This window comes from Euprymna scolopes, chromosome 29, assembly GCF_053919585.1.
Source record: "Euprymna scolopes isolate OS-2025 chromosome 29, ASM5391958v1, whole genome shotgun sequence".
NCBI lineage: Eukaryota > Metazoa > Mollusca > Cephalopoda > Sepiida > Sepiolidae > Euprymna > Euprymna scolopes.
In genome coordinates, this window is record NC_136510.1 from 31,784,596 (window position 1) to 31,803,226 (window position 18,631).

Here is an 18,631-nt window from a genome sequence, read left to right on the forward strand (position 1 = left end):
AATTAATCTAACTGGCTTTGAACAATTTATAAAATTTTTTTTTTTCTTCATTGGTTAATTAAAAAATTTATAAATTGTTCAAAGCCAGTTAGATTAATTCATCCCTGACGATGAATCCTGAAGGATTGGAAAGTACTCGGACTTATGATAAACATGGTGATTACATCAGTCAATTCCTGCCAGAAATGAAGACTTATTCGGAAGTTGGAAAGATCGAAAAATAGAATTAATAGACAAAAAAAACGTCTATTTTATTTTATATATATCTATAATATAAAACTGAACGTCTGTGTGTGTGTCTGGTCACGAATAGACTCCTATATGGTTGACTATTATAGAAAACTGATCACATATAATGATAGAAGATGTATCGAGACACAGGAATGGGTATGTTTGCTCTGGCATAATGATGATTCATTAAAATTGTGGGGTCTGCGTACACACCTGGTCCACAAAGTATGGAAATATAAAATTTAAAAATTTAAAAAAAAAAAACGTTTACAAGTGTTTTTGATATAGATGTACATAATAATACTTTAATAAGTATGTTTTAACCTAAATAGAGATGGTATAATAAAATTGTGGAGTCTGCGTTCGCGCCTGGCCGCCATAGAATAGAAATAGGCACAAACTTTAATAAAGACTTTTCATATCTATCTGCGTAAGTATACTTTGATAATTATGTTTCAGTTTGAAGAAATATGCTATAATAAAATTATGGGGTATTCGTTCGTGCCTGACCTTCATAGAATGGAAATATGTTACAAAGTTTAACAAGGTTTTTTTAATATAGATCCACAGAATATTGTGATAAGTGTTTCAGTGTGAACAGGTATGCTATAATAAATTATGGGGTTTATCTATTTTATTTTTACTTTCATCATATTTTGCTTTAGTTTTGATACCCCAAAATTCAAAGCTATCTCTTTACAACCCTTCCTTTTCATAACCTATCATAATTTCATAAATCAGAGTCCATTTTCTGTAGGCTGTTTTTGAACCCAGTCAACGACGGGTACTTTTGCTAGTTATATATATATATATATATATATATATATATATATATATATGTGTGTGTGTGTTTGTGCGTGTGTGTGTGTGAGAGATAGAGAAGGGAAGATATAAGCAAAGTTATAAGCAAAGATGTGAAGAAACAGAAAACTGTTTGAAGTAATAGATATTGTTAACACTAGTTGTGTATGTACTCCTCAAATTGATGGTAACTACAAGAGTTGTCTATCTTTGTTTTTGAACAAAAAGATGAGATGAAAGAGAAGAGAATAAACAAAGCATATCTTACCACTAACCGCATACTCTTCAGAAGTAAATATTTATTTTACTTACCTAAAATAAAAAAGAAAAAATTAGAAATAAAAAAACAAAAACAAAACAAGTGACATATTTCAATTGCATTCATTATTATTGATATCCTATATTCAATAGTTTATTTTAAATTTCAACTGCTTTTTTTGTTTTTTTTTAAATCATACCAGCAAGACAATCTAATACTACCCGAGCTCTGCCATTACTATTTAATGTTCCCTATTTCTTTTATTATTCTATTAATATACACTGGCGAGAGGAATTGACCAATCAAATGGAGCCACGCTCTGCTAGTAACCAATCAGAAACGGGAATCACTCAACAAAACATATTGGATATTTTTTTTTAAAGTAAATGTTTACAAAAGAAATTACCATGAAAAGTAAACATATCTACAAATTATTTAATTCCCTCAAAACTTGTTTATTTTGTTTATTATTTTTTTACAAAGATTTTTAAACAGCAAAAAAAAAAAAAAAATACAAAAGAATGCCTTTGATATAAGAATCCTAGGTTGCTTGAATGCTGTGCTTAAATATCACATGAATAGAGAATCAGCAGGGACAGTTGTGCACTGTCGTACATTTGTTGCGCCTTAATTTGTCGTACCTGAATGGTAAAACGATGAATTATCCAAATCCGCCTGAAAATAGTTACTTTGTAATTCCATCATTTGTTCCTATTTACTTGCCTACCCACGAGGGCAGAGTTAGACACAAGGTCTGTTTGTAATGTGGGGGAAAATCCAGCTCTCCAAAAAAAAAAGAAAAAAAAAGGGGGGGCACTCTAGATAGGAACAAAAAATAAAAATTGTCCCAGTCATAAAGGATTTCTGCTCCAGTGACCGAGGACAGAAAAGATGAAGTGTAGTGTCAGAAGAACAGATACTACACTTTTTTCCTAGCCAAAAAGGCTATATTCACAGAATGGCAAAGAAAACATAAAATAAAGTTGTTTTTTTTAATTTTTTTTTCATTTTTAACAAGGCTTCCGTAAATATGAAAGGAATCAAACGAATGATCCGTACTAATCCCAGCATACCTGAACGAATGTTCCTCACACACCAAACACCTTATTTATCCTTTCATCTTCTCTGATGGTATCCAAGGGACATATTCCACATGGAAGCAATCATGTCTTTAATTCTTTTATTTCCTCTGTCAGTGAATCTGTTTTCAATGCTAAATGATGGAGCGAAAGTGAAGATCATATTTCTCCACTTTTTTTTTTTTTTTTTTTTTTTTTTTGCATGTACAGGATGTTGGTCTGGCTGTGAAACCGAGTGTAAATATCTGGAGATTGGTCAACCATGGTTAAGTCGGAAGGAAATCAGAAATAAACTAATGTTAAAGCATATAAGCGGATATGGTAAATTTTTTTTTAACTTGGTTTCCACCATAAGATTTTCCTTTAAAATGACAACTTTTATAGGTTTTCGGGTGTGCTGAAACCGAATATCGCATTTAAATTTTCTGCAAATAAGCAGTCTTCCAGATATTAAGCAATATAATTCCTTATGTTATAAATGGTGGTCATTGTTGCACGTGCAAGCGTGCGCATATTTAAAGGAAAATGTTAAGGTGAAAACCAAGTGAAAATGAGAGACATTTTCAAACTGGAACTCTTACTGAAAACAGGATTTTTTTTTTTTTTTCTTTTTTTTTTTTTTTTAAATTTCTTTAATTTATCACAAATTGAACATTCACAGGCAAATATATAAAAAATGATGCTAAGTTTGCTGCAAAGAAGATGGGCTCCCTTTACTGGGCTAGAAAATTTCTCACACCTGCTAGTATTCTATAGCTCTACAAAGCCACCATTCACTCCCGCCTGTAGTACTGTTGCCACATCTGGGCTGGTGCACCGACCACTACTCTCCCTCTTTGACAGGGTGTAAAAATAAGTCTTTAACTAGTTAACCTAATAGGTCCTGTGCTGTCTACCAAGCTTCAGTCTCTGTTTCATCACCACAGTATTGCATATTGTGTTTCTGCAACTGTAGTTTCTATTTTTGCTTCCCTAAAATCCAAATTTAATCATTTCTTGAATATGACACATAAACTGTCCTCGGACAAACATGACTTCCAGCAAAATTCCACCCCTTCACTGTAAAGAGGCCTCTTTGGACTTGAAATTCCCTTCTGCTCCTTGTTTCTTAAGATTGTTCACATCGCACTTAAATTTCTGCACTTTGGTACAAGTGTCTTGCTGCTCAACTCCCTACCCAGGATCCCTCCTATAAATTGTGCATTTCCTTGGACTGCTCATCTTTAAGGTTCCCTTTCTGCTCCTTGTTTCCCCTAGACTCTGCCAACACGCAGATATTTAAATGTAATGTGAACAAACATCTTGCTGCAAAATTCCCTACTTAGGATGCTCCCAATAAATCTGGTTCCAAATCACAGTAAGGACCCTTATGTCTCACTGGCCATCTGCCTTGTTGAAAGTGGGTGGGGTGGGGGTGAATAAATGTTGTAAAAATAAAGTTTTAAATCCAATAAGATGCCATGCTACCTAGTTCGAGAAATAACTCAAGAAGGATTACATTGCAGTAAAGAAGCCAAATCAAGACGAGATAAACAAATTGCCTGGGAACAAAGTGTAGTATCTGTTCTGATGCTACACTTATTATATTCTATCCTTTGTCAGTGAAGGAGCACTCTTTCTAGAGTGGAGCAGTTTTTATTTTTGCTCCAATCCAGAGTGACCCTTTGGGGAGTGCTGGATTTCTCCCACATTAAAAAACAACCTTGTGCCTAACTTTGCCCTCGTGAGGAGACAGGTACATAGGCACGCTTTCAAACTGGAACCTCTTAAAATCAAGTGAACTGAAACTTTCCACACAGCAACTATTAGCATACGGAACGGACGCCAATAAAACACTAATCGAAAAGAGTTCCAACTATCGTAATGTTGGCAAACAAAGTAAAATAAAAATGCAGGACGTCTTACTTTAAAAATCTCAAAATACAAACTGCCTGAAAACTAATATACGTTCGTTTATGTGTTCGGTTTGGGAATGAATAATTTGCGTAATTGCTTCCTCAACTGGATGATCTGCCAGTTTTTCTTGTTTCTATGCGTTCGTATATTCATGTCAGCCTCCCTTTCCTGCTTATACAAAACACCAGGCGTCGTCTCTTTTATAAAACAACTAGCAGGCTGCCCAGCATTGCCCGGTCATGAAATACACTTAAATATGATATTTTGATTAATGCAGATTTCGTATTTATTATTATATTATATTGGATCCCAATATATAGTAATGATTTTAAAAGTTAAGAAAAAAAAAAAAAAAAATGACCCCTGCGTCGCCATCGAGAATCGAAATCAAAACGTTTAGCTTACGATTTACTGTTTCCTTTGACGTTAATGCCTGAGCTATGAAAACGTTTGCTGCAAGGCTACAAATTAAAACATGAACCAATAGCTATTACGTCATGCATGCATATTCGTAATGCCGTTGTTTGACCTTCACCTGGCAAATTCCATTTTTTTTAAATTTTCACACTTTGGCACCAATTTTTCCCGGCTAAGACCCAAATATACAGCTTTGCATGGGTTCAAATACCCTATATATTAAGTTTCATGTCTGTATATAAACTGATAGAGGAGTTTGGTAGGCAAAACTTTATATATATATATATATATATATATATATATATATATATATATAGAGAGAGAGAGAGAGAGGTTTGTTTTTACTATAATCTTTTTACACAAATACAGGATGACCCCCCCAAAAAAAACAAAGGACATTCAATTGTTTTTTCTGAGTATTTTACAGTCAACGGAGAAATAAAGGCCAAAGACCCTAGTGTTTTGATGTGATGTTTTGAATATAATAAACTAGCTATGACCAAAATTTAATTTCATTCGAACAAAACACTAAGAAACGGGGCCTAATTAGAGTTGGGACCCGTTTTTTTTTTTGTCACCCTGTATTACGCAAAATCATGTAGAATATCTGCATGGATATAATTACACGTAATAGTTAACTAAAAATGATCATCCCATAAGAAAACCGAAAAAACTAATAGGGAATTAATTAAAATGAATGTTTAAAAGAATATGCAAATTAGCTAGATCTTCTGCAGATGAATGCAATTCCATGACCCATGTATATAACAAAGTTGCATTTTCTTTTTAACTAAACAGAAAAAAAGATTTTTGATATGAATATCAATACACGGAAAAAAAAAATTATAGGAGTATATAGATCATGCTCTTGTTGAAATTGTGGAGTTTACGGAAAATGCTGAAAAGTGTCGAGATGCTAAGCGCCTTAATCATAATGCAAAAAAAAAAAAAAAAAAAAAATCATGAACATTTGTGTGCAATCATTGGTTTATTACAAAAAAAAAAAAAACAATTAAAAATATCTAAATATTTTATCTTGATTAGAACAAACAAAATCATGAAAAACTCTTGAAAAGAAAATCATAAAAAAAAAAAACTTTTTTTGTTAAGAGTTGTTTCTTATTTAAAAAAAAAAAATTATTCGTGAAAATTGTTTTTTTCTGGATTTGAACTTTTATTTTCTAAAAGTTTCATAAAAATTGTTCAATAATTATTCAAGGATATTGTTTTCAGTTTTAAATTAATTTTTGGTGCTAATGCAGGGAGTGATCCGCGCTATTTTTTAAAATCGTATTTCCACGTTTAATTAAAGTTTTATGATATGTTTTTTTTTATTCAATTGTAAGGTTAAAGTATAGAATAGGTACAAAATACTCTCCCCTCCCCATGTTAAGAATGGCTTTAAAAAAAATAACGTTATTATTTCAGCACGGACCACTCTCTGCATGAGTACCTAATTTTTCATGGAATTAGCTTTATACTGACGAAAATAATATTTTTCATTGATAAAAATTGGCCAGTGTTTGCATGAAAAAAAAAAAAAAAAATTCTGTTCAGCACGTTGCAACGTTTTCAGTAAGCTACCCAAACGAATTCCAACAATAGAACAATCTTTATACAGCATAAATATCAAAAAAGTTTATCTCCCTTTCTCTAAAATAATTCTCTTGCCCATCACGACACCTCTCCTATTCTGAAAACATCCTATTTGATTGGCTAAAATGATTTTCATTGTCCAGTCAAGGAACGCTTAATGCAAAAAGTAATCCTGAATACTTTACTCTTTTTGAATGAGATCTGATCTAGTCAATAAGTAAGGAAACTTTTAAATTTGAATGTAAACATTTAAACAATTCAGAATGCTGTCAATTTTTCTTGAACGTTGAAAGAATTTTATTTTGTAATAGCTGACCTTTATAAGCCACAAAATACAATTAATTTTGCAAAGACTTTTCCCTATTATTGTTTAATTTGATTATTTTTAATGTGCATATTATCCTTCCCCCCCCCCCACTCTTCTGCAAGTTTTCTTTCTGTATTTGTCAAACTTCGGCAAGTAACTATTGAAAAAGAAACTGCGGCACTAACCCTAGTCAGGATTTACTGGCTTCCTTGGAAGAAAGAAGCAACAAATGAACCGTTATCTTGCCAAATCGCTTTATTTTTTGACTAGCATGGATATTCGGCGTTGCCCGGGTAGACATAGCTTCTATACTAAGAATATTGACCCCTCCCCCAGAAAAGAAGAAGTAGGTGATAGCTTCCTCATCAGATATTTCGGCAGCCTGTGCGGCCGCTGGACCCCCCGCCCCCAAATAAACTTTTTTTTCAGTCAAAATAATAGTAGTGAGTGTCTGTATGACTGAAAAAAAAAAAAAAAAAAAAAAAAAAAATTAGCTACAATAGGCAGGCTCGAACCTTTATTTTTTTTTTTTGCAGTGCTTGGTATTCCCAAATGGTCACTCATTTTAGTACTGACCAAGCTTAATGTTGCTTACCTTTGGTGATCTGAGATTATGCCGGATATTTTAAAACATCATTACATGTTATTCATTGCGATCATTATTTTCAATTTGCTTATACAGTAGAACCCCTGGATACGGCATTAAAAATTAGTAACAAAATGCAGTACAGTATATAATACGCATTTTTATAATCAATAACATAAGTAACACCGTAAGTCGGGGGGATACCGTAACCAGGGGTCAGAAAAACAATGTTTTCCATATCGCAACCTTAAAAAACAGTATCATAGGACCACCGTATTCCGGGGTTCTAATGTAATGCTAATCATCATTCAACTGGCGATCTATCCATCTTATTAACCATTAATTTGAATGGCTTCCATGTGTAATTTTAAAATAAAATTAAAGAAAAAAAAAACAAAAAAAAAACAAACAGAGGAGTTGAGCATTATATTTTATGTGCAAAAAAAAAAAAAATAGATAATTGTGTATTGAGTTTTGATTGGTTAAGATAGGAGATACATTTGAAATGAAGTTGGGCACAGGTGTTGTGCGAGGTACACATAATTTATATATCAATTGGAAATAAGCACATTGACATATTTATGTTGAGGTTTATGTGGATAAAGTAAAGGTAAAAATAAATCAACTGGGCGAGGAAAAGAGCAAACAGATAAATTATCAGAAAAAAAATAATAAAATCATAAGATGAAAGATGAACGCTTATACAATCGAGAACACAGGTATAGATATTTAGAGAGGGAAAGAGATATGGGGAGGAGACGAAGAGAAGGGGAGAGAGTGAGAGTGAAAGAGATGAAAGGACAGATATAAAAAGAAAGATAGAGAGAGAGAGATAAAGAGAAAGATATAGAGAGAGAGAGATAAAGAGAAAGATAGAGAGAGATAAAGAGAAAGATAGAGAGATAGAGAAAGATAGAGAAAGATATAGAGAGAAAGATAGAGAGATAGAGAGAGATAGAGAGAGAGAGATAGAGAGAGATAGAGAGAGAGAGATAGAGAAAGATAGAGAGATAGAGAGAGAAAGATAGATAGAGAGAGAAAGAGAGAGAGAAAGATAGAGAGAGAGAGAAAGATAGAGAGAAAGAGAAAGATAGAGAGAGAGAGAGAAAGATAGATAGAGAGAGAGAAAGAAAGATATATATAGAGAGAAAGAAAGATATATATAGAGAGAAAGATATAGAGAGAAGGAGAAAAAGATAGACAGAGTGAGTGAGAGAGAGTGAGAGAGAGAGAGAGGAGGAGTGGAAGAGAAAGAGAGAGAGAGAGAGAGAGAGAGAGAAAGAAAAGGGCGAATAATTAATGGAAGTAGCTGCATATCATTTTGCTATATACAAACATTTTTATATTCTCTAATGAAACACCTGGTGGTGCAGGGTCGTCAGACAGCAGTTGGTTATGTTAGCATGTTACAAAAGGCATTTTTGATGATGAAAGGTCATCGTTTGTGGGGGGATGGATGGTTATTCCAACAGGATAATGCTGCAATCCACACTGCAAGATGGACCTTGAGCTTTCTACAAGAAAATGGAGTCCATCTCTTGGGATATCCTGCATGCTCACCAGACTTGAACCCAATAGAAAGTGTTTGGGAATGGATGACAAGAGAGGTTTATCGAAATGGCAAACAATATTCAACATAAATGAACTTCGTGAAGCCATCTTCAGAAACTAGAGCAGGACCCCCCCCCCGTACCTTAATGGAAATTCTTATTTCTAACATGTCCAAAGAATTTTTGAAGTCATCAAAAGCAGTGGAGGTAGAACTCATTATTAAGTTTGATTGTTGAATGTTTTCATACACTTTTTGTACAATATAATAGAATTTTTGTCGTTGGTCTTATAATTTTGATTATGTGTAAAAAGCCTAATTTAATAAAAATGTTAATTTTAAAAATAAATCTTTGGAATGTAGCTTTTTGTTTCCATAACGTTTTAGATTGTAGTATTGGTAACCTTAAGTCGGAAGAGTTTAAAATCTATCCTTAAAAAAGGTTTGTTTTAAAAGATTTTTAAGTGGTCTTAAATTTTTAATCAGCAGAGTAGTAATGATTTCAAAAGTTAAAGAAAAAAAAAACTGACTTCAGTGTCATCAGCTGGAATCGAAACCAAAACATTTAGCACTCCAACCATGTCTCCTAAAGTAAGAAAGATTTAATATCAAACAACTTGAATTTGGGCCAAAGTAAAAATATGCCGTCAAGTTGAAATGAACAATTTGCATTTCAACTTTCTGATATATAACTGTATTCATTATTCATCCAAAGATTTTTACGACACTCCCCTCGATAAAACATTCATGGCAAACACTCGGCTAGCTACAACCACTGCCAACAATTTCCATTACTCTCTATCTGTACTTAAAACTAAGAGAAAATTTCATGAACAAAACTTATTTCCCAGAGCTGACCGTCCGTGGAACACAATACTAATTGTAACATGATCGTTTTCAAGTCGAATGTAAACAAGTTCTTGTTGAGCTGTTTTTGTAAAGAATTACTTTCTACCCAATTTCCACTATTACCGTTTATCACAATGTTCACTTAATTATACTTATCCTCGAATGGTCTTCAGGCTTTAATAAGTGGTGACTTCCTAGTACAAAATAAAAAAAAGGTAAATATAGTATATAAAAGGCACTATGTCTGTCTGTCTGTGTCTCCATATTTTCAAACTATCTCTTCAGAATCTAAAAGTTGCAGAGCAGCGCTAGGGGCCTCAAATGATTGGATTTTTTATGGACCGCTTTTTTTTTTAATGGATCTTTAGCTGGTTAAAATAGTTTTTAAGGGGTCAAAATTGAAAAAAAAAATCATTATACATTGTGTACATTCATATTATACGTGTCACGTTGGTACAGTGGTAACGTCACCAGCTTTGAATGCTACAGTTTTGGTTTCGGTTTCGGTTCTAGCTGACGGCTCCCAAATACTTTTTTTTTTTTTTTACTTTTGAAATCACGACTATGAAATCTGAACAAATTAAAGTATCGTATTTAAGAGTATTTTAGGACTGGGCAAAGTCGGGTGCCCCCCCCCTTCTAGTTAAAATATAAAAGACTTAAGAAATTAAAATTTGGATCAATTTTTATAATAGCCATCATCTTGTAGACGTAATCTAAAAATAGCAGTTCCTATCATTTATTTCAAAGCCTTGGTAGCCATTAAATCTTCGTGAGTCTTCATATTCATCATGTATCCCGGTTAGATACAGCCTGACAGGCAGCATCTTTGTAGCGACTATACCATATCTGAATTCCACAATCTTTCTAGAAATAAACCAAGATAAGATTGCAGAATCAAAATATGATATTTGCAAGAAACTTCTACGCTCACACCAGTTTAACAGACAAAAGAAGGTGAACTCTAACTTCATACAGATACCGTACTAAAAATGCACCGAAGTTGAATGAAGGATATTTAATCACATTCGGTTTAACGTGCTTTACATATTGGCATGTCTTGGACGACTTTCAGAAATTCATTGCTAAAATAACCTATCGCTGACCAGGTCTTTATCTCTCTTTGTCCCAAATCCATTCTTTTCACTCCCTTTTAAGACTTCCTTGGCATTCCCCTGCCAACCGACTTTGCTACTTTATTGTTCTTTATTCAATACATGAAGAACTCTATTTTTTTCTATGTGACCAAACTAGCAAAGACTCCTGTTCTGCACACATTTCCCTATATTACCCAGATTTAACCTCCTTCTAAGCTTATCTTTAAGACTCACATTACACATCCATTGTATCATTCTTACATTATTTCTCTCCATGCAACACATATCCTCAACCGTCACTGGTGAGGATTCATTTCCATATATCACACTATTCACACAAGCCTGATAAATTTTTCTCTTATTTCATACCAACAACCAACCAATCAGAACTCTGAAAATAAGCTGACCTAATAAGCATAATGGAACATCACAGTTTGCTGTGTGAAACACCAACTGGTTCTGTTTTTTTTTTTTTTTTTTTTTCAGAATAGACTCAACTGTATAATCTATCAGCTGTAATACGTCCTTGACAATCAGTCCAACTGTGAATTTGTTGCTATCAGTCTGAGTTATGGTTCTGTTCAATCCTAGTTTTACCTTTTTTCCAAGAAGGGTTACTTTATTGCCAATTGCCTGAGGTGCCTCTACTGGGCAATGCTGATGAGACCGTTTAGAGATTTTTTTGTAGGCCAGAGTGCACTTCACTTAGTGCACTGATTTTTCAAAACCTGACCTTATGTCTGATAATCTTCAGAGAGGTAAATAAAATTTAAAAAAAAAAAAAAAAAAAAGGTTGAATTATTTTACGATGCCATAAACGCTAAAGCAGTAAAAAGACAATGTCATCCATAAAAAGAGACAATATAACCGAACCGTGACTTAAAAAGTCTAGAGCCAAGTTGTCTAACAGAATATTATTTAACTTATGAAATTCGTTTTTACACATTTTTAAAATTAGTATTTAGAGAAATAAATTCTATTCATTCAGAAATTATTAAAAGTTAACATTGTTTTGTTGTTTTTTTTTTTAAAGAAAAATAATAAATATATTTTTTTTGTTACTAATTATTTCATTTAAATGTTTGAGGTGATACAGAAAAAAAAATGAAAAACAAATAAAAAATACCCCCCCCCCCCCGAATGTTTTTTTTTTGTTTTACAAAAGGAGTCAAGGATAAAGGTTAATGAGTGTAAGGTAGCAAATGTGACAATATCATAGTAATCATTAGTGGAAATTTGGTAAACGGCTCATCAAGAACTTGTTTACATTGGACTTGAAGACGAACATATTATAGTCAGTTGGAAAGCAAGGAAACAGAAAAGGGTTCCACAGGCGTGCAGTTCTAAGAAATAAGTTTGTTTATGGAATCTTTGTTTAAGTTTAGGTACAGAGAAAGGGTGGAGGAAATTATTGATAGAGACTTCAGATAAACGAGTATTTTTTGTGAAAGTTTGACGAGAGGGGTAACAGATTGGAGCTCAGACGAGTGCTTGCCATGAAAATAACGATAAAGCAGAGACAGGCTTACAACCTCTCTTCTATGGGAAAGAGGTTGCAAGGAAGAGAAAAAGGCATCCTGTACTCGGCTACAAAGTTTATTTTGAACTCTGTCAAGGCAGAATAAAGTGCTTTGATCAGCTCCTGCCCAGATATGGCAACAGTATTTCATCCTAGGACTTACTTGGCTCTTATACAGGTAGAGAATTGCATCAGCAGTGAGATATCTATTGGAGCGGTAGAATGATCCCACCATTTTTTCAGCAACCTTGGCAACAGATTTGATGTAAGTGTTTCATTTCAGATCAGCAGTAACGGTTAGACCCAGAAACTTGTCAAAACATGGAACCTTCCCAAGACCAAGAGCCATTCATTTCAATTGATGCCAGGCTGGGATCAGAGCGTTGATGATGTAAAGATAGATGCTTGGTTTTAGATGCATTAAAATTAATCAGCCACCTCTTTCCTTATTGTATCACATGCTCAAGATCAGAGGAGAGGGAATCAGAGAGAACTTGGTCGTTTATGGCCTTTGAAGTGTTGCGATAGTGTTTAACCAATACATGCTAAAAATTAAATTTCATTTTTGTTCCTTAACTTCTGATATTCGTTTTTATTCCTTCACAAAAGTAGTACTTGGAGAAATAAATTCTATTCATTTAGAAATTAAAAGTTTAACAATTTTTAAAAATATCATTTTAAAAACGAATTTTTTTTTTTTTTTAAATTCTCACTTAAAAATAAAAATCAGCACTAATGATAGCTCATTTAAAATTAAAGAATATAGTAGAGGTTATCTACCTTTAGTTTTAAAATGTTTTCTGTGACATTTTTTTGTGAAAAGTAAACAAAACATGATAAATAAATATAAAAGAAAAAAAAATCAATTAAAAAAAAATATTTGTAAACATTTTAACAATTTCTTTCATTTTGTTTCTTATAATGGAATATGTATTATTTAACTAACTTGTGAATTATTTTATTTTTTTTTTTTACATATTTTCTAAATAAGTTTTTGAATAAATAAAAGAAAAAAAAATCAATTAAAAAAGTGCGTTGAACAAATATTTTAAAAAATTTTTAAAATTTCTTTCGTTTTGTTTCTTATAATGGAATATGTACTAACTTGTGAATTATTATTATTTTTTTTTTTTAAATATTTTCTAAATAAGTTTTTGAAGAAATAAATTCTATTCATTTAAAAATTATTAAAAGTTAACATTTTTTTTAATCAAAAAAATATTAAAAAAATGTTTCTATTCAAATGTTTTCAGTGATATCTAAAAAAAAAAATAAATAAATAAAAAAACAAACATGTTGAAAAAATATTTGCTAAAAATCTTTTTACTTTTGTTTACTTTTATTCTTTATAATGAATTGAAACGAACCTTAAAAGCAAGAAAAGATGCTTATTTCTTCAGTATTTCAAAAGAATTACTTCTGACATTCAAGTAGGGTGGAATTATTATTTATTCATTCTTCTTAATTTCTTTTTTTTTTTTTTTTTAAACAAGGAATGTTAATCCGTATGTGAATACGTGCGTTTCATTATGGATAGTATACTTTACATATCTAACATTGTTGGATTTTCAAAATCAGACATGAACAGCATTTAAGCTGATACCTTAAACATTGCTTCTGACAGACCAATTTTCATTTGTTATTATTCTACCGTGTTATTAGTAATATTGGTAAACAAACTTAGCTATAATGTATATTAAAAATTAGTCCAGCTCAGACGACTGTCAAGTTAATGAGACATTTTAAAAAAGCACTTAAAAAATCAGAAATAAAAATAGCTCATTTATAATTAAAGAATATAATAGACGTTATCTACCTTTAGTTTAAAAATGTGTAAACAAATAAAAAGTAAAAGGGTTTTATAGTATCCCAGATAACTTTCAATACACTTTTCTCTTCCTTGCAACCTCTATCTCACAGAAGAGATGTTGCGAGTTTGTCTCTGCTTTATCGTTATTTTCATGGCAAGTGCTCGACTGAGCTTCAATCTATGGTCCCCTCTCACTAAACTTTCACAAGAAACACTCGTCTAGCTGAAAACGCTATCAATAATTCCCTCCACTCTTTATCTGTGCCTAAACATACACATAGATTCCACGAACAAAGCTTTTTTCTTAGAACTGCACGCCTGTGCAATTGTCTTCCATTTTCCTGCTTTCCAGCTGACTACAATATGGTTGTCTTCAAGTCCAACATAAACAAATTCTTGATGAGCCGTTCAACTTAAGTTAACAAATTTACCAAATGTCCATTATATACGATTACTATATTGTCCAATTGACTACTGTACACTCTTAAAACCCTTATCCTTGAGTGGTCTCTGGGCCTTGGTAAGTGGTTATGCCTATCTAAAAAAAAAAAAAAAGAAAAAAAAAGTATCTCTTTCTCTCCCTCATATATATATATATATATATATATATATATATATAATTTCGCTCCTTTAAGAAGTTCTTAAAAAGCACTATCTGGGGGAAAAAGGCGATCTGCTGACCTTATGTGAGATTATGATCTCCAGTTGTTCGATCATTATAGATCGTCTTTAATAACGTTATACATGTATTTGATTTTATAAATGTTAAATTCTCCTTAATTCTCGTAGCAGTTGACAGTGGCCCAGGGGGTAATGTTCCTTGCTAATGGAGTCAAAAGTGGCTTTGTTGCGGGATTCTAATTCTTCGACTAGCAGTAGTCGTTACTTCCTACACTGATGATTGCAAGTGTCTATAGGTATAAAAATAATTATACACGCGTGCGTGTGTGTGCTTGTGTGTGTGATCTAATGAACTTGCTTTACTTGTACCTGTTCAACATAAATACCCCACCCCCGGCGTTTCCTTGGCCATAAGGCCAAAATAATTGTACACACACACACACACACACACACACACACACACACACACACACAATTTTTATAAAAACGCTTGGGGAATTTATTAAATATGTTTAACTTCACGGTGTAAATGCGGTATCATGGTAAATGGTGCCAGCCAAGAGTATTCTTCAAAGTTCTATACACCCTTTAAAAAGACCCCGCACTCATCCCCCCTCTCCCAAATTTCTGATGGGTTTCATGGTTAAGTTTCTTATATGTTATTTTTCATTTTTTGTGTTATAACTCAATTTGTAAATTTCATGCAATAAACTATATAAACAAAATAACAGTGTAGCATCTGTTCTAAAGCTCAGTAAGTGGAAGAGAAATCCTACATTACCAAGACAATTTCAATTTTTGATCCAGAGTACCTCTTTTTGGGGAGCTGGAGTTTCCCCACATTAAAAACCGACCTTGTGTCTAACTCTGCCCTGGCAAGTAAATGGAAACATAAATACCCCCAACGAACCCAACTAGCAGCAAAATTTAATCCTTTATCGTAGAGGTATCCAAATGCATAAAAATGTTCTTTCTTGGGCTGCTTGCCTTTGGAATTCCACGTCTGATCACTGTTTCCCCAATTGTACCAGCATGCAGAAATTTAAAATGTAATGTGAATAAACACTTTTCTGCAAAACTCCCCATATAGGATGATCCCTATAAATCTGGCCCATAATCACAGTAGTCCCTTACGTTTCAGTGGCAGTATGCCTTGCTCGAAATGTAAAAAAAATATAAAATTTTATATATATATATATATATATATATATATAAATATGTTGTTTTGTTTTGGTTTTTAGCGATATGTTTTGAATGAATTCAATTATTTACGAAAGTGCATTTTTACCTAAATGCGAGTTGGGAATAATTTTCCCTTTTAACCAATTTGGTACCCCCGCATGGGGAGCGGTATATATATATATTATTTTTAAAATGTAATTATCCACTGACACGTGTTTCGTCGTCTACGACTCATCAGAGTGGCTGTGTGTATATATATATATATATATATATTATATATATATTTTATATATATATATATATATATATATATATATATATATATTTCTGTAGAAATATATTTTCTTATAATATATACCAATCCTTATTTTATCTTGCTCTTCTTTTATTGAGCACTCTTAATAACCTCGTTAAATTAATTAGTTATCACATTTGAATACCTTTAACCTGGTGTGTTTTTATATATTACTTTGTACTATGCTTATTTCGTCATTAGAAAAGCAACTTCAAAGTAATTTATTGGATTTAAATTTCAATACTGAGTAAGACATCCTATTGATTTTATGGCCAAACAGCATTTTTTTTTTAAATGCCATATATTCTTGCGATTAATTAGCTTTCTAAAAAAAAACGTAATTTTTTTTACAAGAAAATAATAAAACATTATTAAACACACGCAAAAGTGGGGTGGGAGCTCATAAGAAAACAAAAATGAGACTAAAGAATCCCGGGCAAGTCAACACTGTGTAGATACAACTATATCAATTTTTTCTACAAAAAAAACCCAAAAAAAACAAGTGTATTTATATGAAGATTAATATATATATATTTTGAAATAATAATTATAATGTTTGGAAGGAAAAGGAAACACTTACAAACTTAGATACAGTAAACTCGAGAATAAGAGAGAGAGAGAGAGAGAGAGAGAGGAGGGATAGAGAAGGGGGGGGCGTAGAAAAAGAAAAGAACACCTCATAGAAAGGTAAACTGTATATCTACCTGTAGAGAAGATAAAGGTCCTTGTTTTTTGTTGTTTGTGCAAAAAAGTTTTCGAAAAGTTTTCAGTTGTATTAGACCTGTTACTTCCCCATCTTCTCTCTTCATTAATGGACCCTGACCCTGTCTCTTTAGGCCAGGGCCAGTCTTTTGGCCGGAGCCATGCACACTTGTAGAGAGGGCCAGATATCCCCTGCCTGTTATTAGTCCCACAGACACTTCTTCGTCAGCTACTCCTGCTAGATTCTTGTGGTTGTTGGGTAGTAAGTAAATGGGGTGGGGGGTATCGGTTGGCACCGTGGCTTGAGATGATGAGGTACATCAGGGTCGGAAAGGGTGAGGAGGGGGAGGGTTGTTGAGAAGAGAGAGAGAGAGAGAGAGAGAGAGAGAGAGAGAGAGAGAGAGAGAGAGAGAGAGAGAACTTGAGCAAATTGGGAAAGGTGGTGGTGGTGGTGGTGGGGGGGGAGATGTAGACAAGATACTTCCCACACATCTCAGTTTCTCTAATTCAGCATCAACATTGTTGTTAGTGGCACCATCATCTTCATCAGTTGGAGAAATGATGCTGATGATACCAATCATCGTTATCATTATCGTAATAAAATTCGTTAAGTAGACTTGCCAAGCAGTCAACCTCCAGCCTAGGGCTCCCAGTCTCGTCTTATACAGAGAAAAAGAACGCAAGTTGATTATCATAAATAGAGAGGTTAGAGAAGTTGTTCTCAACCTTTTTATAAATTGGCAGCATATTATTTTTTTTATTCATTTTTTTTTTTTCGGTACACCTATCACAAAATCTATTTTCCACTCAAAGCCCTTTTACAAAAAAAATAAATAAATAAATAAATAAATAAATAAAAATAAAAAAAGATTATATATAAGAAGAATTTTTAATTCATACAGATCAACATATCCTGTATTCAATATCTGGTATCGTTTTGGTATCAAAATCAGGTCCAAATTATTCAGCTGTGATATCGATTCTCCGATCCTTTGAAAAACTCCTTATATTCCAATAGGTACGTGCAAAATGAATAGCCGATGCTCAAAATGTATAAACATTTTGACCCCTCCCTTTATTTATAAAATTCACCAAAAATCAGGAAATTAACCAATTTTAATGAAATTTTTAGCATTTATCAAATAATGATCACGGAATATACCTATAATGAACCCATTATTTTTATTTGAATCTCAGTGGGAATGTATTATTTTGTTTAAACTTTTACTTATTACTTTATCCATTATGCCATGAAGTTCAAAGGTTATATCAGCCAAAACGTTGTGAAAACATCCAAGATGTGAACAATAATTCGAATAATTCAACTAATATGAACATTCACAGTATTAATTATTTCACAGTATTAATACTGTTTAACAACCCAGAACGAGAGGGAAATAGGGAAAGGAGGAGGTGGAAGAGATATAGCAAGCAGAAAGAGACTAATTTTGGTTTTTGTGTTTATTCTTTTTAAATTAACTGGCTTTAAAAATTCACATTTTTTTCTCCAAGAAATCTAACCAGGCCTCAAGAGATGACCCAACGGGTCACTTTTTCATTTTCTTCTTTTCTTGTACGTGCATGACATTTTATAAAAGTTGTGATTATCGTAAATCAGAAGAACAAGCGACTTGAAGTCTGCAGCAAAGGGTATCAGATTAAAAAAAAAATTTTTTCTAAAAAACAAAAGAAAAAAAGATTAAAAAATAAATCAAATATTTTATAAAATTGAAAAAATTAAAAGATGGCGTAACTAAAAGAAAACAATTACAACTTCTCTTCGGATTTTGTAATCATGCCCATATTCCTTTATTTTCTTTTGAAGTTGATGAATT

The 18,631-nt window shown here is 32.6% G+C and overlaps 1 protein-coding gene across 18 annotated transcripts in view; it reads right to left on the reverse strand.

The window, feature by feature from the left end:
• LOC145252572 (IQ motif and SEC7 domain-containing protein 1-like) overlaps positions 1-18,631 on the reverse strand; it is a 737,205-nt gene that overhangs the window by 417,195 nt on the left and 301,379 nt on the right. For 3 of the 18 annotated variants that reach the window (XM_080112217.1, XM_080112219.1, XM_080112215.1), the window contains exon 1: positions 16,799-17,044. The exons of 14 other annotated variants lie outside the window; for them this stretch is intronic. The gene's annotated coding sequence lies outside the window, so the exon portion shown is untranslated. Of the gene's footprint in view, positions 1-16,798; positions 17,134-18,631 lie in introns of those variants that run through there. One more of the 18 variants, XM_080112221.1, reaches the window with a different exon arrangement.